Source organism: Abramis brama (genome assembly GCF_963993115.1).
Source record: "Abramis brama genome assembly, chromosome: 2".
NCBI classification, from domain to species: domain Eukaryota; kingdom Metazoa; phylum Chordata; class Actinopteri; order Cypriniformes; family Leuciscidae; genus Abramis; species Abramis brama.
The window spans coordinates 20,731,563-20,755,898 of NC_139964.1; the positions used below are offsets into that span (position 1 = coordinate 20,731,563).

The window sequence follows — 24,336 nt, forward strand, 5'->3', positions numbered from 1 at the left end:
GGCTCCCATGTTAACAGTTTAGAGTTTGCACACTGCCTGCGTGAGACGCGCGTCTCAGGCACGGCACGAGCCGCGTGGAAAACGCGTGCATGCTAGAAATAGAACCAACGCCTATTTTTCACGCGACACGCAAGCGTCTTGGAAGCGTTTCCATGCAAAATTGAATAGGAAAATCTGTTTATATGTCATTTTGACACGAATACATATTAATAAATGTCATTTTGATGTTTAAAAGTGTCTAGGTTTTGACATAAATGCAAATATAAATGTAATTTTACAAAATATTATCGATTTTCAAATACTGCTGTATTGAATGAACAGCTTTTAGCAAACTCTATTGCTATACTGAGATGAGGAATATATAGCTACTGTATGTGTTTCGTCAAAAATAAAGTCATCAACTAACTAATGAATCCTTTACTTTGAAATACGTATGATAAAATGTATACTTTAGTTTTGAAAGACGTTGACTAGTTTTGAATAGATTATAAAGTTTTTACTGTACAATAGACTGCCACATCAAATAAGCTTTTGTTTGCCAATTTTGCTCATATGTTAAATATAGTATGTTTTGTCAAAAATAAAGTCATCAAATAATACGTTTTGTATACTTTAGTTTTTACAAAGAAAGATTACACTTGAATTGTTGTTGTAATTGTAACCTTTTTAATAAAAAAAAAATATTTACAAGGTAGATGTAAACAAACTATTAAAAGGTAAATATAATTTTTTTCTTTAAATAATTTGTATTGTGTTTTATTAGTGACAAATTTGGGGAGAGGATAAATATTCCAAAACTTAAAATACAGTATGAGAATTAACTGCACAATTACTAGACATGTTTACCTTGGATATTATACAATTTGCAAGCACAATTTGTGGAAAAATAAAAAAAATTGCGATGCTTCCAACTGTGAACCAATTTGGTAGTATGTATATATATATATATATATATATATATATATATATTAGGGGTGGAGCCGAACCCGAATACGGTATTCGGAAAGGCACAAATAATGTGTTTTTTCCGAATACTTATTTCAAACAAATACTTTAAAAAATATTTGTATTCGGGAACAAGAAAAACTTTATATCAAAAAGCTGCGTTTCCTCATGAGACCGGCGGCGCTGCTGATGTGGTGGCTGTAAATCCACTTGTTGATAAGAAAGGAGGAAAGAGCCACATATGGAAATAATTTTGGATTAGGCTAATGTCACGTTGTCATAAGGGGCCGTTCACATAGAGCATTTTTTTTTTGCGCGTGCAGATTTGAAATGTAGGCGCTTATAATAGAAGCGAGCGGCGCGCTCGTTTTTCCAGGCGCGCCTATGTCCATGTTGCATAGCAACGACAGACCCACGACTCACGAGAGAGCAAGCGCTTGTGGAAAGGAGAAAGCGGTGCGAACTGCGCTCTCCATGATGACGAGGAAGTATCAGCAAAGAATTAATTGATTTCTAGCCCTTTCATTAGCTTTAGATATATTTATGGAGATGAGAAATTAAATAAAAAGCCGTCATTATGTCATTAATATCAGTCCGTCAGAAAAGCAGTTCTAGGCTTATTCTTGGCTGGATAACTCTTAGCAGGTTTAAAAAGCCCTTTTAAAATTAAATATGAATGCAGTTTTGGATTAAATAAAAGTACAGTCAAGTCAAATAAAACATGTGATCTGTGAAAACATACATCATGTGTCCTGTGTTCACTCTCCTTCTTGAACTGACTAACGACCCTAAACAAGAATAAGGAAATTTTGACAGTATACGTATCTGTCTGGCACCCCAGCATAAATGTAAGAGGGAAAGTGTTACAATGTGATGGGATTTATCTGACCTTGGTGAGGTGAGACAGCTAGCAGACGCCGGTCGGTTTAGCCAGTCCGTCTGCTTCCTGACCTGAGTCCCAATTCATGTTTGTGCTCTAAGACTATGTGCCATATTACTAGAGAGAAGAGCAGCACCATCCCAGGAGGGATGAATTGCATCTCTTTTCAACAGGTCAGGTCTGCCCCAAAAACTTTTCCAACTGGCTATGAATTCTATATTATTTTGCGGACACCACTTAGACAATCATCCATTGAGTGAGGGCAATCTACTAACTATCTCATCACTCCGGCGAACAGGAAGGGGGCCAGAGCAAATTATAGTGCCTGACATCGTACTTGTGAGTTCACACACCTCTTTAACATTAATTTTAGTGATCTCCGACTGGGGGAGTCGAACATCATTAGTGCCGATGTGAATAATAATCGTAGAAAATTTATGATTAGCTAGGGCTGGGCGATAAAACGATAATGATATAATTATACGATATATGATAACGATACATTATATGATAACGATCGCGATATAATTTTTCTCGATAAAACGATATCAAGAGTTCGATAAATGTTCGATTAATGTTTATGCGCCAAAAGCGGAACGAAACTCATTTGGCTCACACGGACCATTTATCCGCTCGGCTCAAAGTCCAAACGGCAGCGTAAGCGCACTAGAGCAGAGGCGTTTACTCTGATCGCTCTCGTCACAAGATCCAGTGAGAAGCGCTTGAATTCAGCGAAGAACACAAATTTCTCTGTGATTTAAACCAGTTTAAAGGCATATGAAACAGCGCTGACAAACAGGAGAAACACTGTGTGCAACAATACACTCAGAAGGCTTTTCCGTCTACAAATTCCCATAATTTACCATGGATTTACTGTAACGTTAGCCTAGTAATATTAACTGCACCATGAAATGTGGGATATACATATTGAATTGTATTATATTATTAATGTAGACGATGTATTAAAGGACTGATGGAATATAATTACAGTATTTAAATATAGCTGCGAGCAGCGATTACGGGCCCAAGCCGGTGGCGGTCCCGCCGGCTTTGGCCCTTCATCGCTGCTCGCAGCTATATTTAAATACTGTAATTATATTCCATCAGTCCTTTAATACATCGTCTACATTAATAGCGAAGTATATGATGTGTATATATATATATATATATATATATATATATACACACACAGTATATGATGTATATATATATACACTGCTCAAAAAAATAAAGGGAACACTTTTTAATCAGAGAATAGCATCAAGTCAGTTAAACTCCTGGGATATTGATCTGGTCAGTTAAGTAACAGAGGGGGTTGGTAATCAGTTTCAGCTGCTTTAGTGTTAATGAAATTAACAGCAGGTGCACTAGATGGGCAACAGTGAGACAACCCCCAAAACAGGAATGGTTTTACAGGTGGAGGCCACTGACATTTTTTCCCTACTCATCTTTTCAGACTGTTTTTCACCAGTTTTGCATTTGGCTAGGGTCAGTGTCACTACTGGTAGCATGAGGCGATACCTGGACCCTACAGAGGTTGCGCAGGCAGTCCAGCTCCTTCAGGATGGCTCATCAATACGTGCCATTGCCAGAAGGTTTGCTGTGTCTCCCAGCACAGTCTCAAGAGCATGGAGGAGATTCCAGGAAGACAGACAGCTACTCTAGGAGAGCTGGACAGGGCCGTAGAAGGTCCTTAACCCATCAGCAGGACCGGTATCTGCTCCTTTGTGCGAGGAGGAACATGATGAGCACTGCCAGAACCCTACAAAATGACCTCCAGCAGGCCACTGGTGTGAATGTCTCTGACCAAACAATCAGAAACAGACTTCATGAGGGTGGCCTGAGGGCCCGACGTCTTCTAGTGGGCCCTGTGCTCACTGCCCAGCACCAGGGAGCTCGATTGGCATTTCCCATTGAACACCAGAATTGGCAGGTCCGCCACTGGTGCCCTGTGGTTTTCACAAATGAGAGCAGGTTCACCCTGAGCACGTAACAGACAGGAAAGGGTCTGGAGAAGCCGTGGAGAATGTTATGCTGCCTGTAACATCGTTCAGCATGACCGGTTTGGTGGTGGGTCAGTGAGGGTCTGGGGAGGCATATCCATGGAGGGACGCACAGACCTCTGCAGGCTAGACAATGGCACCCTGACTGCCATTAGGTATTGGGATGAAATCCTTGGATCCATTGTCAAACCCTATGCTGGTGCAGTGGGTCCTGGGTTCCTCCTGGTGCACAACAATGCCCGGCCTCATGTGGCGAGAGCATGCAGGCAGTTCCTGGAGGATGAAGGAATGATACCATTGAAGGGCCACCATGCTCACCTGACCTACATCCAATAGAACACCTCTGGGACATTGTGTTTCGGTCCATCTGACATCACCTGGTTGCACCTCAGACTGTCCAGGAGCTCAGTGATGCGCTGGTCCAGATCTGGGAGGAAATACCCCAGGACACCATCCGTCGTCTCAGTAGGAGCATGTCCCGACGTTGTCAGGCATGCATACAAGCACGTGGGGGCCATACAAACTACTGAGAACCATTTTCAGTTGCTGCAATGAAATTTCAGCAAAATTGACAAGCCTGCTGCATCATTTTTTCACTTAGATTTCCAGGGTGTCTTTGAATTCAATCCTCTGTAGGTTGATTATTTTCATTTCCATCAAACGATGTGGCATCCTTTCGTTCATAACACATTACCCAGTCCATATTAGTATAGTTCTCTTACGAGAGGTTCTCTCGTATTGCGTAAGCTTGCTTACGCTGCGGGAAAGTCTTCTTTTCTCGAGATACTGAAGCCAAAATTATCCTTAATTCATATTTTGTCAACGCAGTGCAGCTGCGGGCAGCTGAGCTAGAGCGGCATACTGCACGCTCATTGGCTGCCGCGCGGCAACTGCTTAAGCCTACCAGTGAGCCTGGCGTGACGTCACGCCCAATCACGCGTCACAGCCCGCCAGAATGGGCGGCGTCAGAGCGTATATAAGGAAGGCTCGTAGGCTATATTCTCTGATTTCTGTCTTTTCAGCGAAGCACTCGCATCGCTGAACTCGGAGAGGAAGCCGTCGCCGTTGTCCTGCAAGGAACAGCTAACGAGCCAGCTTAGGACAGCCTGAGGAAGCCGGTCGAATCTTCGCCGCCTTCAGCCTGCCGTGCCAGCTCAGCTATCCGGCGATATCCTTTTGTTAAGCTCTTTCTGTGTGTTTTGCTTCCGCAGCACTTTCTAAAAGAGCGGAGGCGTTGTTGCAAATGCCTCGCACCACGTGCGGCTCATGCCGCTCTACGCTCAGCGACAGAGACCGCCATCTTATCTGCGCTCTCTGCCTGGGCCGGGATCACGCAGCCGTCGCGCTTTCCTCGGGCGGCTGCACCTTCTGTGAAGAGCTACCGATGTCGACCCTGTGGGCTCGACTCGCCCTCTTCACAGAGCCTGCTCCAACTGTCGTCGGGCCGCGTAAGAAGAAACGCCGCTCTCAACGACCACCGGAGCCCGAGACTCGAGCCAGGGCCTCGCCGGAGCCTCTCCCGCGAGCCTCGCTCTCTCCTTCTCCGCCCCCGCTTCCCGACGCGCAGCCGACGGCTCTCGCCCTCGATGCCGTCGCCTCAGGGGATGAAGCGGATGATAACGCGCTACTGGACACGTGCTCGTTAATGGCGTCGGACAGCGAGGGATGGTCCGGTTCTGTCCGCTCCGCCTCCTCCACCAGAGCGTCCAGCAGGACTCACGCCAGTGTGGACGCCGAGCTTCTCCGCCTCCTCACTTTGGCAGTCGAGCGCCTGGGCCTCGAATGGTCTCCGCCAGCGGTGTCCCCGCCCAACAGGCTCGACGGATGCTTCCTGCCCGCCAGTCGACAAGCTCCAGCGTCCAGACCAGCGCCTTTTATACCGGAGCTTCACGAGGAGCTTGCTAAATCGTGGAATGCTCCGGTTTCGGCCAGACTCCGCTCTCCGGCCTCAGCAGCTCTTTCCCGCGTGGATGGAGCCACGGAGAAGGGGTATGACCGGATCCCACCGGTCGAACAGGCGGTTGCAGCGCATCTTTGCCCCCCATCTGCTAGATGGCGTTCAAAGACTGCCCTCCCGTCTAAGGCCTGCAGGACTACTTCGGCGTTTGTCAGCCGCGCTTTCTCCGCCGCTGGGCAAGCCGCCTCAGCCCTGCACACAATGGCGGTCCTTCAGGTTCTCCAAGCCGACCTCCTCCGCCAGCTCGACGAGGGAGAACTGGATAAGTCTGCCTTGACCGACCTGCGCAGTGCGACGGATCTCTCCCTTCGCACGACGAAGACAGCGGCCCAAGCTATCGGGCGTTCCATGGCTTCGCTGACCGTCATAGAGCGCCACCTCTGGCTAACGCTAGCCGACATGGGGGATCAAGAGCGGTCCGTGTTTCTCAACGCCCCGCTCTCACCCACCGGTCTCTTCGGCCCTGCGGTGAGTGGCCTCGTGGACCGCTTCTCTGAAGTACAGAAGGCGTCACAGGCCATGAACCTCTTTCTGCCTCGCCGCTCGAGCTCCGCTGCAGGCCGCTCTAACACTCAGCCTCCTGCACGCAGCTCCACGCAGCGCCCGTCTCGACCTCCAGTTTCGCAGCAGCGCCAGCGCGGCCGACCTAGGTCCCGCTCCACCAGCCAGCACAGGCCGCTACCCCCGCGGGGTCCCCGGCCTAGAGTTTCGCTGAAACCCGAGCCTGCGAAGTCCTCCTAGCACTCGTCGAGAGGAAAAGACGGTTGAGTCCCGCCGCGGCCGGACCGCCGTCAAAGCTAACTTGTATCCCTCTGCCAGTCCCCTTGATAAAGGCTACTGCAGTAGTGTCCACCGCAGCCAACGAGCCAGTTTCTCAACTCTCTCGCCTGCACACAAACGCCGTTTTTACGGCGACCCAGATAAGTCAATTAAAGAGTGTAAAATCTGGTCATTCGGCTCACGCCGTCAGTGTTATGAGTGTAGTAAACATGCCCACGCCCCAGTGTTCATTGCTACACACAAGCACAATCTCCCCTGTGTACCCCACAGAGTGCACTCACATAAAGCGCGCTACGGCCGCTCGAGTGTTAGTTGTAGGTCACGTGCCCGCACCCCAGTGCTCACACCTACACAGTGCTCGCTCTGTCTCACACATTCGGGGTCCAGAGCAGCCCGTCACCGACTGTGTGTTAATAAAGAGCCCTGTGCCCGCTACACAGCACGCACACTCTCATGTGAACACTCACGAGCCCGCCCCGCTTCCGCGCCGCGAGCCGTCACACACAACGCTCTCTCACAGCGTCACTCAGCCGGCTGCCGCTATCAGCGAGCCCCCGTCTCCCATCACTGCCACTGCGCGACTCGCGCACATACCGCCACAGGCTCCTTGTCCCGCGCTGTACGGCGGGCGGGACCCGGAGGCGATTCGACCCCTAGCTATGAGTGCGAATGCATGGAAAGTTATTCCGGGAGTGTCGAAGTGGATACTAAACACAGTGATAAAGGGCTATTCGCTTCAATTCGCTCGCCGCCCCCCGCGCTTTCGTGCCCGGGTCGAGACTCAAGTGAAGGCGGATGCAGCTCATCTGCTTCACGCAGAAATAGCGAATTTGTTGCACAAAGGGGCGATAGAGCGAGTTCACCCGCCGGTTACCGAGGCAGGCTTATACAGCCGTTATTTCCTCGTACCCAAGAAAGGCGGAGCGCTCAGACCTATATTAGATCTGAGACATTTGAACAAAGCGCTCATGAAACGACCGTTCAGAATGCTCACGACCAGTCAAATCCTCGCGCAGATTCGCCCGGGGGACTGGTTCATCTCTCTCGATCTGAAAGACGCGTATTTTCAGATTCAGATTATTCCCCGTCACAGGCCATTCTTGAGATTCGCCTTCGACGGTCAGGTATATCAGTACACCGTCCTGCCGTTCGGCCTGTCCCTGGCACCCCGTACATTTACGAAGTGCATGGATGCGGCTCTCGCACCCCTGAGATCAAAGGGAATGCGAATTCTGAACTATCTGGACGATTAGCTCATTATAGCGCACTCAACAGAGGAACTAGTTTCTCACAAGACAGCGCTTCTCAGTCATTTGGAAAGCCTGGGTCTTTCCGTAAACTGGGACAAGAGCTCTCTAACCCCCAGCCAGTCTATCACTTTTCTGGGTATAGATCTGGACTCGGCGGCGATGACGGCCAGATTGTCAACTCAGCGCGCGCGCTGTGTTCGACACCTCGCCGCTTCCATTCAAGTGGGGAAAGTTTTTCCCCCGAAAACTTTTCAGAGGCTTTTGGGCCACATGGCGTCAGCCGCAGCGGTCCTGCAGCTGGGCTTACTTCGAATGCGCCCGCTTCAATGCTGGCTAAAGTCGGAAGTGCCCCGCAATGCATGGTTTTCGGGCCGTGCACCAGTCAGGGTGACTCAGCGCTGTGTCTCAGCCCTGCAGCCCTGGCTGGCGGCCGAATGGTATCAGCGGGGAGTGACGATGGGGGTCATCGCACACCGCAAAGTGGTCTCGACAGACGCGTCCAACATGGGTTGGGGAGCGACTCACGAGGGCAGTCCGATTTGCGGCCCATGGTCGAACACGGAGAAAAGCCTTCACATAAACTGTCTAGAGATGCTGGCGGTCGAGAAAGCGCTGAAGCACTTTCTACCACTTCTACGGGGACACCATGTGCTAGTTCGCTCGGACAACATGTCAGTGGTGTCTTACGTGAACCGCCAGGGCGGAATCAGATCCAGAACCCTGCGCGCTCTCACAGAGCGCCTCCTATCCTGGGCTCAGGGCCCGCTGCGCTCCCTAAGGGCAGCTCATGTACCCGGTCGTCTGAACGACGGCCCGGACAGACTGTCCAGGGACAACGTTCCCCCAGGGGAATGGTCTCTACACCGCCAGACGGTACAAACGCTTTGGCGTCGTTTCGGCGAAGCGGAGATCGACCTCTTCGCCGCGAGCGAGAACGCTCAGTGCCAGAGGTTTTTCTCAAAACACGAGGACGCGCTGGCCCAGACCTGGCCCAGCGTTCCGCTGTATGCGTTCCCACCGATCTCGATGCTGCCTCAAGTGCTAGCGAGGATCAGGGAGGCGAACTGCGCGGTGCTCCTCATAGCTCCGCGCTGGGAAAACCAGCCGTGGTTCCCCGAGCTAATGAGACTGGCAGACACAGCCCCATGGCCGATTCCGGTGAGGAAAGACCTTCTCTCTCAAGCCCGAGGATCGATTCTGCATCCCCATCCAGAGCACTGGTCTCTGCATGCGTGGGAGATCAACGGATATTCGTTGATCTGCCAGAAGGGGTAATTAACACGATCACGCAGTCCAGAGCCCCCTCGACGAGGCGGCTCTATGCGTCTAAATGGTTGGTGTTTAGCAGATGGTGTGTGGAAAAGGGTTCTAATGCTCAGTCCTGTGGAGTCCCACAGGTGTTAAACTTCCTTCAAGAGATGTTGGACGCGGGCAGGTCCCCCTCCACGCTCAAGGTGTACGTCGCGGCCATAGCAGCGTTCGCCGAATCGGCGCGCGGCCGCTCGCTGGGCAGGAACGAACTTGTTATCCGCTTTCTGCGCGGGGCCAGGAGGATGAACCCTCCTCGGCCCCCGTCAGTCCCTATTTGGGACCTGTCTCTGGTCCTAGAGTCCCTAAAAGTGCATCCCTTCGAGCCTTTGGACTCTGTGGAGTTGAAATACTTGACGCTTAAAACCGTTTTTCTGCTAGCTCTGGCTTCAGTCAAACAAGTGGGTGATTTGCATGCGCTGTCCGTCAGCGCGTCGTGCCTCGAGTTTGGACCTAACGACTCGTTAGCCATTCTCAAACCGAAGCACGGTTATGTCCCCTAAGTGTTAGGTACTCCCTTTAGGGCTCAAGTCATTACCCTATCGGCCCTGCCGTCATCCGGCAGCGAGGAGGGTGTTAACCGCCTTTGCCCGGTCAGGGCGTTAAGGTGTTATGTCATGCGTTCTGCAGCCTTCAGGCTCTCAGAGCAGCTTTTCGTCTCGTTTGGAGGGCGCGCTAAGGGTCGCGCCGCCTCGAAACAGACGCTATCCAGATGGATAGTGGATGCTATTGCAGCAGCATATGCATCAAAAGACCTGCAATGTCCGTTGGGCATACGGGCTCATTCCACCAGAGGCATGGCCTCATCGTGGGCATGGTCCAGCGGGATTTCCATTCATGACATTTGTATGGCGGCGGGCTGGGCGTCCCCCTCTACATTTGTTAGGTTTTATAACCTGGAAGTTCCCGCCCTGCAGGCTAAACTTCTGTCAGTCTAGTCGTGTTCATGTCCTGCTCATGTGCGCAGGCTGTATTATCGATTAGCTTGTCTGTTGAGCTGCACGCTCAGGGTATCAGTATGCATAGACCGGCCGTGCCGTTCTTGTGTTCCCTGGGTGTGCTTATGAACATGTGTTGGCCCGCACCGCTGGCCACCTGTCATTTCACCTCTATGCTTTTCATAAAGAGTCATATGTGATCGTTAGGCGCGCACGGCGTGGACAAGGGGTTCCCGCAGCGTAAGCAAGCTTACGCAATACGAGAGAACCTCTCGTAAGAGAACGATACTTGGTTACTCACGTAACCTCGGTTCTCTCTAGAGAGGGAACGAGTATTGCGTTCCCTGCCGTGCTTAAAGCCTATAGCTCGTGTCGCTTCATTCGACAGAAAACAGAGAATATAGCCTACGAGCCTTCCTTATATACGCTCTGACGCCGCCCATTCTGGTGGGCTGTGACGCGCGAGGGCGCGCGCGCCCTCATTGGGCGTGACGTCACGCCAGGCTCACTGGTAGGCTTAAGCAGTTGCCGCGCGGCAGCCAATGAGCGTGCAGTATGCCGCTCTAGCTCAGCTGCCCGCAGCTGCACTGCGTTGACAAAATATGAATTAAGGATAATTTTGGCTTCAGTATCTCGAGAAAAGAAGACTTTCCCGCAGCGTAAGCAAGCTTACGCAATACTCGTTCCCTCTCTAGAGAGAACCGAGGTTACGTGAGTAACCAAGTATCGATATCCAGCATGATATTTTTCCCCATTGAGATCTGATGTGTTTTCAAAGTGTTCCTTTAATTTTTTTGAGCAGTGTATATATACACACACAGTATATGATGTACATATATATACACATTATATACTGTGTGTGTGTGTGTGTATATATATATATACATTTTAGGGACAAGACACAGAGAATTTTACTTGCCTGACCTGATTAGAACAACGAAAAAAAAATCTAATAAAAAGATAACTAGGGAATCACTAAATCGAGAGAATTATTCTGATTTTATGATACACTCAAAATATTCCACAACAAATCCTTTAAATGTAACGATATTCAGAACGGAACAAGAATAAAAAAATAACTACAAACAAGCCAAAACGAAATAAAAAAATAAAAATACATTTAAGCAATCCATGACATGACATGATTTATCTAGTTTTTGGACTGAAACATTCTGGTTGTTTTTAAACTCAAACATAATTCTTAAATTAAAAAAAAAAAAAAAAAAAAAAAAAAAAGAATAAAATGGGTATAGTTCTGATATTTGTATAATTTTATATAGAAATAAATGGTGTATAATTGCATTTTTAGAAGATATGAGGCTTTTAGTGTGTCCTTTTTTGACATTACTTTAATCCCTCACTATAGCAAAACCGTTTGAGATTTTATTTTTAAAAATAATCAGTTAACAACATAGGCCTGCTGACTATAAAAATTACAAATATGGAGGTTTTATATATTTTATAACATATGATACAGTGAAGCAACCTCACTTGATGAGTGTCATTTCCTGAATACAATCACAGTTGAAACTGTGACATTGATTTCATACAACAGGTTAATAAACAGTTCCAGTTAAGTCACTTACATTTTAGATGCAATATTGACTGTTTTTGTTCTGTTTCAGCAGCGAAAATAGTTAAACAAAGATCACAGCAGAACCATCACGCATCACGTGTTTTCTCATAACTGAACGATTCAGCATTTTTAACGAATCGGTTGACTCAAAGATTGAATGATCAACAAACATCTGTCTTAATCATGATCGACTCATTCGAACGAATCGTTTGAATGAATGAATCAATGACTCGCTTATTAAGATGGATGCCTGGCGACACCTAATGGCGGTTTAGTGTTGTTTAAAAGCATCATTCTTTCCAACGTGTGTGTGCAACATTATCAATGTCAGTGTGGACGTCTGTATTTTTCTTTCACTTTTATATTAGCGATTTAAAAGCACCCGCTCGTGTCACACGTCGATTAACCGGTGGGAAAATATCCTCAGACACATACCTAATAAATGTATATTTAAATACAATATTTGCCTACCTGGTAAAAAGTTTTATATACTATTTTGATGTCCTTTTGGACACAAGAGGGCAGTATAGCCCTATGTTTGCTTTTTTGTTTAACCAAATAGCACTAAATAGCCTGTTTTTAACTTTTTCATTCTTCTTGAATTGCAAAAACAGAATAAAATGGGTTTAGTTGTGATATTTGTATACTTTTATATAGAAATAAATGGTATATAATTACATTTTTAGAAAATTTGAGGCTTTTAGTGTTTCCTTTTTGGACATTACTTTAATCCCTCGCCATAGCAAAACCGTTTGAGATATTTATTATCCGTTCACAATTTAGCATATTTAATGTATTTTCATCATGTTGAAAAAGTTTGGTGGGAATAAAATAAATAGTTTAAGAGGAGCTAATGAATGTAAATTAGAAAGTTGTCCGGCTTGATGAGAACAATATACAAACTAATTTTTTTTTTACTGTATTTAAAACTAACCCCCCCACTTTTGTCAAAAGCATGTTGAAAGTGACACACTTCCTGCTGCCAGTTGGTGGCGCTATAACTTTGACTCACAATAGTTACATTCATCTGATCGGCCTCTTACCACGAGCACACTGCTGAAGTTTCATCAAGATCAGTTAATGTATGCAGAAGTTATTCCACTTCGTGTTTCTCTTTTCTCGCCATAAATTCGATTCCTCGCCACGACCAAACCGTTCGAGATATCAAAAATCCGTCCGCAATTTAGCATCCTCAAAGTCTTGACTACATGCACACCAAGTTTGGAGGGGACACAGTGAATTTTCTAGGAGGAGTATTTCACATTCCACAGCAAGCGTTTTCCAAACAACCCATAATAGCCGACTTCCTGTTGGGCTGGCGTAAAACTTGACCAGGGGAAAGTTGTTCGGCACGATGAGATCTATATGTGTACCGAGTTTCATATTAATTCATGCAAGCGTGTTTGATATATGGACCAAGTTTTAGAACCCCGTTCAAGGGGGCGCTGTTGAGCCCCCCAGCCACGCCCGGGTACCAGCTTCAGCCCGGCCCTGATGGCCGTGGGTTCTGACCTGTGTGCAAAGTTTCAAGAGTTTTCGAGCACGTTAAGGGTCCCAAAAGCCCCTGAAACCTTGAAAACAAACATTAAACTCAACAGACAAATCCCTCCCACCCCTCACACACACAGAGACAGACAGAGAGAGAGAAAATTCTCCAAATAATCACATTCAAACTAAAATATCTGACTTCCTTTTGGTTGGAGCTAATGAATGTAAATTAGAAAGTTATCCGGCTTGATGAGAACAATATACGAACCGAGTTTTGTGACTCTATGTAAAACTAAGCCCCCATTTTTGACTAAAGGTGGCGCTACTGAGCCCCTCACCACGCCCGTTTCTGAAACTTTGCACATGTCGACTGGCTAATAAGTGTGATGTGTCTGTCGAGTTTCATGCAATTTCAAGTATGTTAAGAGTATCAAAAGCATAAAAAAAGAATTTTAAAGTTTGATGCGTTGCCACAGCAACAGTATCTAAGATATCAATAATCCTTTCACAGGTCTACATCTGCCGTGTGTCTACATTGTACACATAAAGTTTGAAGCAAATCGGGTAAAAATAAGAGGGTGATTTCAAAGCATTTTGAAAGTGACACACTTCCTGCTGCCAGTTGGTGGCGCTATAACTTTTACTCACAATAGTCACATCCATGTGATCGGCCTCTTACAACGAACACACTGCTGAAGTTTCATCAAGATTAGTTAATGTATGCAGAAGTTATAACACACTTCCTGTTTCATTTTTTCGCCATAAATTCATTTCCTTGCCAAGGCCAAACCGTTCGAGATATCAAAAATCCGTCCGCAATTTAGCATCCTCAATGTCTTGACTTCACGCTGACCGAGTTTGGTGGCGAATTGTGGAATTCCCTAGGAGGAGTACATTAAATTCCACAGCATGCGTTTCCAAACAACCCTAAATAGCCGACTTCCTGTTGGGCTGGCGTAAAACTTAGAGCACGAAAGTTGTTCGGCCCAATGAGATCTATATGTGTACCGAGTTTCATATTATTACATGCAAGCGTGTTTGATTTATGGACACATGTTCGGATCCCGTTCCACGGGGCGCTGTCGCTTTACACTAAATGCACCGGGGTGGCGGTGTCACCGGCTTGGGCCCTCCATCGCTGCTCGCAGCTATATTTATATATATATACATATATATATATATATATATATATATATATATATATATATATATATATATATATATATATCGGACAAGTAATATTCTCTGTCTTGTCACTTTAAAATATATATATATATATATATATATATATATATATATATAAAATTCAGAGGCCGATTTTGCAAATAAATCCACATTCAAACCAAAATATCTGACTTCCTGTTGGTCAGAGCTAATGACTGTAAATTAGAAACTTGTCCGGCTCGATGAGACCAATATATGTACTGATTTTTGTAACTGTGGCTAAAAGTAACCCGCCCATTTTGTCAAAAGCATTTTGAAAGTGACACAGTTCCTTTTGCCAGTTGGTGGCGCTATAACTTTGACTCACAATAGTTGCATCCATCTGACCGGCCTCTTACCACGAACACACTGCTGAAGTTTCATCAAGATCAGTTAATGTGTGCAGAAGTTATAACACTTCGTGTCTCTCTTTTCTCGCCATAAATTAGTTTCCTCGCCACGACCAAACCGTTCGAGATATCAAAAATCCATCCGCAATTTAGCATCCTCAATGTCTTGACTTCATGCCCACCGAGTTTGATGGTGATTGAATTAATTCTCTAGGAGGAGTGTTTCAAATTCCACAGCAAGCGTTCTCCAAACAACCCATAATAGCTGACTTCCTGTTGGGCTGGCGTATAACTTAAGAGTGTGAAAGTTGTTCGGCCCGATGAGATCTATATGTGTACCAAGTGTCATATTAATTCATGCAAGCTAGTTTGATCTATGGACCAAGTTTTCAGACCCCATTCAAGGGGGCGCTGTTGAGCCCCCCTGCCACACCCGCTTCAGCCCGGCCCTGATGGCCGCAGGTTCTGACCTGTGTGCAAAGTTTCAAGAGTTTTCGAGCACGTTAAGGGCCCCAAAAGCCCCTGAAACCTTGAAAAACAATTAGAAAAGCAAATTTCTCCTAACAGACAACCCCCCCACCCCCCCACACACACACACACAGAGACACAGATACAGAGAGAGAGAGAGAGAGAGAGAGAGAGAGAGAGAATTCTCCAAAAAATCACATTCAAACCTAAATATCTGACTTCCTGTTGGTTGCAGCTAATAACTGTAAATTAGAAAGTTGTCCGGCTTGATGAGAACAATATACATACCGATTTTTGTGATTCTACTAAAAACTAAGCCCTTATTTTTGACTAAAGGTGGCGCTACTGAGCCCCTCACCACGCCCATTTCTGAAACTTTGCACATGTCTACTGGCTAATAAATGTGATGAGTCTGTCGAGTTTCATGCATTTTCAAGCATGTGAAGAGTCTCAAAAGCATCTGAAAATAATATTAAAGTTTGATGCGTTGCCACGACAACAGTATCTCATATATCAATATTCCTTTCACAGGTCTACATCTGCCATGTGTCTACATTATACACATAAAGTTTGAAGCAAATCGGGTAGAAATAAGAGGGGGATTTCAAAGCATTTTGAAAGTGACACACTTCCTGTTGCCAGTTGGTGGCTCTATAACTTTGACTCACAAAGATCACATCCATGTGATCGGCCTCTTACAACGAACACACTGCTGAAGTTTTATCAAGATCTGTCAATGTTTGCTGAAGTTATAACACACTTCCTGTTTCTATTTTCTCGCCATAAATTCGTGTCCTCGCCACGGCCAAACCGTTCGAGATATCAAAAATCCGTCCACAATTTTTCAGCATGTTTGATTTATGGACCAAGTTTTCGGACCCCGTTCAAGGGGGCGCTGTTGAGCCCCTTTGCCACGCCCGTGTCCCAGCTTCAGCCCGGCCCTGATGGCCGCAGGTTCTGACCCGTGTGCAAAGTTTCAAGAGTTTTTGAGCATGTTAAGGGCCCCAAAAGTGCCTGAATAGTCGTAAGAAAAAATATAGCTGCGAGCAGCGATTACGGGCCCAAGCCGGTGGCACCGCAACCCCGATGCCTTTAGTTACCTAAAAGCACCGGGGTGGCGGTGCCGCCGGCTTTGGCCCTTCATCGCTGCTCGCAGCTATATTTATATATATATATATATATATATATATATATATATATATATATATATATATATATATCTTTAATGTATTTTTATCATGTTGAAAAAGTTTGGTGTGAATAAAATAAACCACTTAGGAGGAGTAACTAAAAACTCAGAGTCTGACATATCCAAAAAATCCACATTCAAACCAAAATATCTGACTTCCTGTTGCTCGGAGCTAATGACTGTAAATTAGAAAGTTGTCCGACTCGATGAGTCCAATATGCGTACTGATTTTTGTAACTGTGGGTAAAAGTAACCCCCCCACTTTTGTCAAAAGCATTTTGAAAGTGACACACTTCCTGCTACCAGTTGGTGGCGCTATAACTTTGACTCACAATAGTTACATCCATCTGACCGGCCTCTTACCATGAACACACTGCTGAAGTTTCATCAAGATCAGTTAATGTATGCAGAAGTTATAACACTTCGTGTTTCTATTTTCTCGCCATAAATTCATTTCCTCGCCACGGCCAAACCGTTCGAGATATCAAAAATCCGTCCGCAATTTAGCATCCTCAATGTCTTGACTTCATGCTGACCGAGTTTGGTGGGGATCGGATGAATTCTCTAGGATGAGTGTTTCAAATTCCACAGCATGCGTTTTTCAAACAACCCATAATAGCAGACTTCCTGTTGGGCGGAGCTAATAATTTAGAGTGCGGAAGTTGTTCGGCCCGATGAGATCTATATGTGTACCGAGTTTCATATTAATTCATGCAAGCGTGTTTGATATATGGACCAAGTTTTCAGACCGTGTTCAAGGGGGCGCTGTTGAGCCCCCCTGCCACGCCCGTGTACCAGCTTCAGCCCGGCCCTGATGACCGTGGGTTCTGACCTGTGTGAAAAGTTTCAAGTGTTTATGAGCACGTTAAGTGCGCCAAAAGCCCCTAAAACCTTGAAAAACAAAGATTAAATGGAATAGACAACCCCCCCCCCCCCACACACACACACACAGACACACAGAGAGAGAGAGAAAATTCTTCAGAAAATCCACATTCAAACCAAAATATCTGACTTCCTGTTGGTTGGAGCTTATAAGTGTAAATTAGAAAGTTGTCCGGCTCGATGAGAACAATATACATACCGATTTTTGTGATTCTAGGAAAAACTAAGCCCCCATTTTTGACTAAAGGTGGCGCTACTGAGCCATTCCACCACGCCCGTTTCTGAAACTTTGCACATGTCTACTGGCTAATAAATGTGATGTGTCTGTCGAGTTTCATGCAATTTCAAGTATGTTAAGAGTCCCAAAAGCATCAAAAAATAATATTAAAGTTTGATGTGTTGCCACGGCAACAGTATCTAAGATATCAATAATCCTTTCACAGGTCTACATCTGCCGTGTGTCTACATTGTACACATAAAGTTTGAAGCAAATCGGGTAAAAATAAGACAGTTATTTCAAAGCATTTTGAAAGTGATGTACTTCCTGCTGCCTGTTGGTGGCGCTATAACTTTGACTCACAATAGTCACATCTGTGCGATCGGCCTCTTACAACGAACACACTGCTGAAGTTTCATCAAGATCAGTTAATGTATGCAGAAGTTATAACACACTTCCTGTGTCCCTTATTCGCCATAAATTCGTTTCCTCGCCACGGCCAAACCGTTCGAGATATCAAAAATCCGTCCGCAATTTAGCATCCTCAATGTCTTGACTTCATGCTGACCGAGTTTGGAGGCGAATGGATGAATTTCCTAGGAGGAGTACATCAAATTCCACAGCATGCGTTTCCAAACAACCCATAATAGCCGACTTCCTGTTGGGCTGGCGTAAAACTTAGAGCACGAAAGTTGTTCGGCCCGATGAGATCTATATGTGTACCGAGTTTCATATTATTACATGCAAGCGTGTTTGATTTATGGACAAGTGTTCGGATCCCGTTCCAGGGGGCGCTGTCGAGCCCCCCTGCCACGCCCGGGTACCAGCTTCGGTCCGGCCCTGATGGCCGCGGGTTCTGACATGTGTGCAAAGTTTCAAGAGTTTTTGAGCATGTTAAGGGCCCCAAAAGTGCCCGAAAGGTTGACAAAATAATAATAATAATAATAAATATAGCTGCGAGCAGCGATTACGGGCCCAAGCCGGTGGCACCGCAACCCCGGCGCCTTTAGTTACCTAAAGGCACCTGGGTGGCGGTGCCGCCGGCTTTGGCCCTTCATCGCTGCTCGCAGCTATATTTATATATATATATATATATATATATATATATAAAAGACAGAAAATATAACTTGTCTTACCTTATTCTGATTTTATGATACACTCAAAATATTCCACAACATTGATTAACGTTGATTAACCCATTGATTAACTGGTGGTAAAATATTCTCACCGTCACATACCTAGTATATTTTTATATAGATACAATAGGCCTACCTGATTTTGAACACAAGAGGGCAGTATAGCACTATAAATGACATTATTTATTTATTTTTTGGACTAAAAAAACATTCTGGATGTTTTTAAACTTAAACAATTATTAAATAAAAAATAAATAAAAAAAGAATGAAATAGGTTTAGTTCTGATATTTGTATAATTTTATATATAAATAAATGGTGTATAATTACATTTTTAGAAGATAGGAGGTTTTAGTGTTTCCTTTTTTTACATTAATTTAATCCCTCGCCATAGCAAAACCGTTTGAGATATTTATTATCTGTTTACAATTTAGCATCTTTAATGTATTTTCATCATGTTGGAAAAGTTTGGTGGGAATAAAATAAACCATTTAAGAGGAGTGGGTAAAAATTCAGAGGCTGATTTTGCAAAGAAATCCACATTCAAACCAAAATATCTGACTTCCTGTTGGTCGGAGCTAATGACAGTAAATTAGAAAATTGTCCGGCTCGATGAGACCAATATGCGTACTGATTTTTGTGACTGTACATAAAATTAACCCCCCCACTTTTGTCAAAAGCATTTAGAAAGTGACACACTTCCTGCTGCCAGTTGGTGGCGCTATAACTTTGACTCACAATAGTTACATCCATGAGATCGGCCTCTTACCACGAACACACTGCTGAAGTTTCATCAAGATCAGTTAATGTATGCAGAAGTTATAACACTTCGTTTTTCTCTTTCCTCGCCATAAATTCGTTTCCTCGCCACGGCCAAACCGTTCGAGATATCAAAAATCCGTCTGCAATTTAGCATCCTCAATGTCTTTACTTCATGCTGACCGAGTTTGGTGGCAATTGAAAGAATTTCCTAGGAGGAGTACATTAAATTCCACAGCACGCGTTTCCAAACAACCCTAAATAGCCGACTTCCTGTTGGGCTGACGTAAAACTTAGAGCACGAAAGTTGTTCGGCCCGATGAGATCTATATGTGTACCGAGTTTCACATTATTACATGCAAGCGTGTTTGATTTATGGACCAAGTTTTCGGACCCCATTCAAGTGGGCGCTGTTGAGCCCCCCTGCCACGCCCGGGTACCAGCTTCAGCCCGGCCCTGATGGCCGCAGGTTCTGACCTGTGTGCAAAGTTTCAAGAGTTTTCGAGCACGTTAAGGGCCCCAAAAGCCCCTGAAACCTTGAAAAACAATTATAAAAGTAAATCTCTCCTAACAGACAAATCCCCCCACCCCACACACACACACACAGAGACACAGATGCAGAGAGAGAGAGAGAGAGAGAGAGAGAATTCTCCAAAAAATCACATTCAAACCAAAATATCTCACTTCCTGTTGGTCACAGCTTATGACTATAAATTAGAAAGTTGTCCGGCTTGATGAGAACAATATACATAATGATTTTTGTGACTCTACTTAAAACTAAGCCCCCATTTTTGACTAAAGGTGGCGCTACTGAGCCCCTCACCACGCCCGTTTCTGAAACTTTGCACATGTCTACTGGCTAATAAATGTGATGTGTCTGTCGAGTTTCACCCAATTGAAAGTATGTTAAGAGTCTCAAAAGCATCTCAAAAGAATATTAAAGTTTGATGCGTTGCCACGGCAACAGTATCTAAGATATCAATAAACCTTTCACAGGTCTACATCTGCCGTGTGTCTACATTATACACATAAAGTTTGAAGCAAATCGGGTAAAAATAAGAGAGTGATTTCAAAGCATTTTGAAAGTGACACACTTCCTGCTGCCAGTTGGTGGCGCTATAACTTTGACTCACAATAGTCACATCCATGTGATCGGCCTCTTACAACGAACACACTGCGGAAGTTTCATCAAGATCAGTTAATGTATGCAGAAGTTATAACACACTTCCTGTTTATCTTTTCTCGCCATAAATTCGTTTCATCGCCACGGCCAAACCGTTCGAGATATCAAAAATCCGTCCACAATTTAGCATCCTCAATGTCTTGACTTCATGCTGACCGAGTTTGGTGGGGATCGGATCAATTTCCTAGGAGGAGTACATTAAATTCCACAGCATGCTTTTTTCAAACAACCCATAATAGCTGACTTCCTGTTGGGCAGAGCTAATAACTTAGAGCGTGAAAGTTGTTCGGCCCGATGAGATCTATATGTGTACCGAGTTTCATACTAATACGTTCTTGTATGTGTCCAAGATTTAAGATTGTGTTCTAGGGGGCGCTGTCGAGCCCCCCTGCCACGCCCGGGTACCAGCTTCAGCCCGGCCCTAATGGCCGCGGGTTCTGACCTGTGTGCAAAGTTTCATGAGTTTTTGAGTCTGTTAAGGGTCCCAAAAGCCCCCGAACCCTTGAACAACAATAATAATAATAAATATAGCTGCGAGCAGCGATTACGGGCCCAAGCCGGTGGCACCGCCACCCCGGTGCCTTTAGTTACCTAAAGGCACCAGGGTGGCGGTCCCGCCGGCTTTGGCCCTTCATCGCTGCTCGCAGCTATATTTATATATATATATATATATATATATATATATATATATATATATATATATATACACATACACATACACATATATATATATATATATATATATATATATATATATATATATACATACACACAGTATATGATGTACATATATATATATATATATATATATATATATATATATATATATATATATATATACACATTATATACTGTGTGTGTGTGTGTATATATATATATATATATATATATATATATATATATATATATATATATACATTTTAGGGACAAGACACAGAGAATTTTACTTGCCTGACCTGATTAGAATAACGAAAAAAAAAAATCTAATAAAAAGATAACTAGGGAATCACTAAATCGAGAGAATTATTCTGATTTTATGATATACTCAAAATATTCCACAACAAATCCTTTAAATGTAACGATATTCAGAACGGAACAAGAATAAAAAAAATAACTACAAACAAGCCAAAACGAAATAAAAAAATAAAAATACATTTAAGCAATCCATGACATGATATTATTTATCTAGTTTTTGGACTGAAACATTCTGGTTGTTTTTAAACTCAAACATAATTCCTAAATTGAAAACAAACAAACAAACAAAAAAAAGAATAAAATGGGTATAGTTCTGATATTTGTATAATTTTATATAGAAATAAATGGTGTATAATTGCATTTTTAGAAGATATGAGACTTTTAGTCTGTCCTTTTTTGACATTACTTTAATCCCTCACTATAGCAAAACCGTTTGAGATTTTATTTTTAAAAATAATCAGTTAACAACATAGGCCTGCTGACTATAAAAATGACAAATATGGAGGTTTTATATATTTTATAACATATGATACAGTGAAGCAACCTCACTTGACGAGTGTCATTTCCTGAATACAATCACAGTTGAAACTGTGACATTGATTTCATACAACAGGTTAATAAACAGTTCCAGTTAAGTCACTTACATTTTAGATGCAATATTGACTGTTTTTGTTCTGTTTCAGCAGCGAAAATAGTTAAACAAAGATCACAGCAGAACCATCGCGCATCACGTGTTTTCTCATAACTGAACGATTCAGCATTTTTAACGAATCGGTTGACTCAAAGATTGAATGATCAATAAACATCTGTCTTAATCATGATCGACTCATTCGAACGAATCGTTTGAACGAATGAATCAATGACTCGCTTATTAAGATGGATGCCTGGCGACACCTAATGGCGGTTTAGTGTTGTTTAAAAGCATCATTCTTTCCAACGTGTGTGTGCAACATTATTTTTCTTTCACTTTTATATTAGCGATTTAAAAGCACCCGCTCGTGTCACACGTCGATTAACCGGTGGGAAAATATCCTCAGACACATACCTAATAAATGTATATTTAAATACAATATTGGCCTACCTGGTAAAAAGTTTTATATACTATTTTGATGTCCTTTAGGACACAAGAGGGCAGTATAGCCCTATGTTTGCTTTTTTGTTTAACCAAATAGCACTAAATAGCCTGTTTTTAACTTTTTCATTCTTCTTGAATTGCAAAAACAGAATAAAATGGGTTTAGTTGTGATATTTGTATACTTTTATATAGAAATAAATGGTATATAATTACATTTTTATAAGATTTGAGGCTTTAATGTTTCCTTTTTGGACATTACTTTAATCCCTCGCCATAGCAAAACCGTTTGAGATATTTATTATCCGTTCACAATTTAGCATATATAATGTATTTTCATCATGTTGAAAAAGTTTGGTGGGAATAAAATAAATAGTTTAAGAGGAGTGGCTAAAAATTCAGAGGCTGATTTTGCAAAAAAATTCACATTCAGACCAAAATATCTGACTTCCTGATGGCTGGAGCTAATGAATGTAAATTAGAAAGTTGTCCAGCTTTATAAGAACAATATACAAACATTTTTTTTTTTTACTGTAGTTAAAACTTACCCCCCCACTTTTGTCAAAAGCATGTTGAAAGTGACACACTTCCTGCTGCCAGTTGGTGGCACTATAACTTTGACTCAAAATAGTTACATCCATCTGATCGGCCTCTTACCACGAACACACTGCTGAAGTTTCATCAAGATCAGTTAATGTATGCAGAAGTTATTCCACTTCGTGTTTCTCTTTTCTCGCCATAAATTCAATTCCTCGCCACGGCCAAACCGTTCGAGATATCAAAAATCCGTCCGCAATTTAGCATCCTCAAAGTCTTGACTACATGCACACCGAGTTTGGAGGGGACACAGTGAATTTTCTAGGAGGAGTATTTCACATTCCACAGCAAGCATTTTCCAAACAACCCATAATAGCCGACTTCCTGTTGGGCTGGCGTAAAACTTGACCAGGACAAAGTTGTTTGGCCCGATGAGATCTATATGTGTACCGAGTTTCATATTAATTTATGCAAGCGTGTTTGATTAATGGACCAAGTTTTCAGACCCCGTTCAAGAGGGCGCTGTTGAGCCCCCCTGCCACGCCCGTTTCTGAAACTTTGCACATGTCTACTGGCTAATAAGTGTGATCTGTCTGTCGAGTTTCATCCAATTTCAAGCATGATAAGAGGTTTAAAAGCATCCAAAAAAAATATTAAAGTTTGATACGTTGCCACGGCAACAGTATCTAAGATATCAATAATCCTTTCACAGGTCTACATCTGCCGTGTGTCTACATTACACACATAAAGTTTGAAGCAAATCGGGTAAAACTAAGAGGGTGATTTCAAAGCATTTTGAAAGTGACAAACTTCCTGCTGCCAGTTGGTGGCGCTATAACTTTGACTCACAATAGTTACATCCATCTGATCGGCCTTTTACCACGAACACACTGCTGAAGTTTCATCAAGATCAGTTAATGTATGCAGAAGTTATAACACACTTCCTGTGTCCCATTATTCGCCATAAATTTGTTTCCTCGCCACGGCCAAACCGTTCGAGATATCAAAAATCTGTTCGCAATTTAGCATCCTCAATGTCTTGACTTCATTCACACCGAGTTTGGTGGCGATCGGATGAATTCCCTAGGAGGAGTATTTCACATTCCATTGTATGCGTTTTCCAAACAACGTATAATAACCGACTTCCTGTTGGGCTGGTGTAAAACTTAGAGCACGAAAGTTGTTCGGCCCGATGAGATCTATATTTGTACTGAGTTTCATATTATTACATGCAAGCGTGTT

At 43.8% G+C, this 24,336-nt stretch overlaps 1 protein-coding gene and 1 pseudogene across 4 annotated transcripts in view; one reads left to right on the forward strand and one right to left on the reverse strand.

Annotated features, from left to right (window-relative positions):
* The window catches only part of LOC311077822 (complement C3-like), a 515,769-nt pseudogene that overhangs the window by 180,911 nt on the left and 310,522 nt on the right, over window positions 1-24,336 (reverse strand). The gene's annotated exons all lie outside the window — the stretch shown is intronic.
* LOC311077816 (complement C3-like) overlaps window positions 1-24,336 on the forward strand; it is a 277,870-nt gene that overhangs the window by 115,389 nt on the left and 138,145 nt on the right. The window lies entirely within an intron of this gene.